This window comes from Penaeus monodon, chromosome 15 (genome assembly GCF_015228065.2).
Source record: "Penaeus monodon isolate SGIC_2016 chromosome 15, NSTDA_Pmon_1, whole genome shotgun sequence".
Classification (NCBI taxonomy): domain Eukaryota; kingdom Metazoa; phylum Arthropoda; class Malacostraca; order Decapoda; family Penaeidae; genus Penaeus; species Penaeus monodon.
Genome location: NC_051400.1, coordinates 46,098,087 through 46,098,685, shown reverse-complemented (window position 1 = coordinate 46,098,685; position 599 = coordinate 46,098,087).

Genomic DNA, 599 nt, shown 5'->3' with positions numbered 1-599 from the left:
AGATTGTAATGCTCATGCATGTGCTCTTACAATCTGATGTCACCACCTTCCTAATTACCCTTGCCGACTCGTGTTCAGAGAGGTTATAACAGTTATTCGGTGTTTTGACAAAAGATAACTTAAATCCACTTATAGCCTCTCCCCTTTTTATACAATGTCCACGAACCATTTGAAAACTCCATGCATAATATAAAAATGTAAGCTCGCCATCGCTTCTCGGTGGGTCTACGCTTGCCTCGCATGCACAGCTCGTGCACTCACATCCCCGAAGCGGAGTAAACGAAGCAAAAAGTCTGCTTGTTCCCACACCACGAATAGAGAATTCTGTGGCATCTCTTTCTTTCTTCCGTTTTTCAGCCACTTTTATCATTTGACAATAACAGGTCATATCCTGACTCGCAGTACCGTGAGATCCAAGGTTTGACTAACACGTAGCGAGAACGTGTAAAGCAGTAGCATTGACTGAGTATTCAGTGGAAAAATCCAATACCACAAAAACTTTGCACCGTTGGAGTAGGCGCATGGCACCCAGTCTGGGAAACTGCTAGACGGACGAAGCAAGAATTTAAAGTCTGCTGTGCACATGGAAAGAGTCCGGC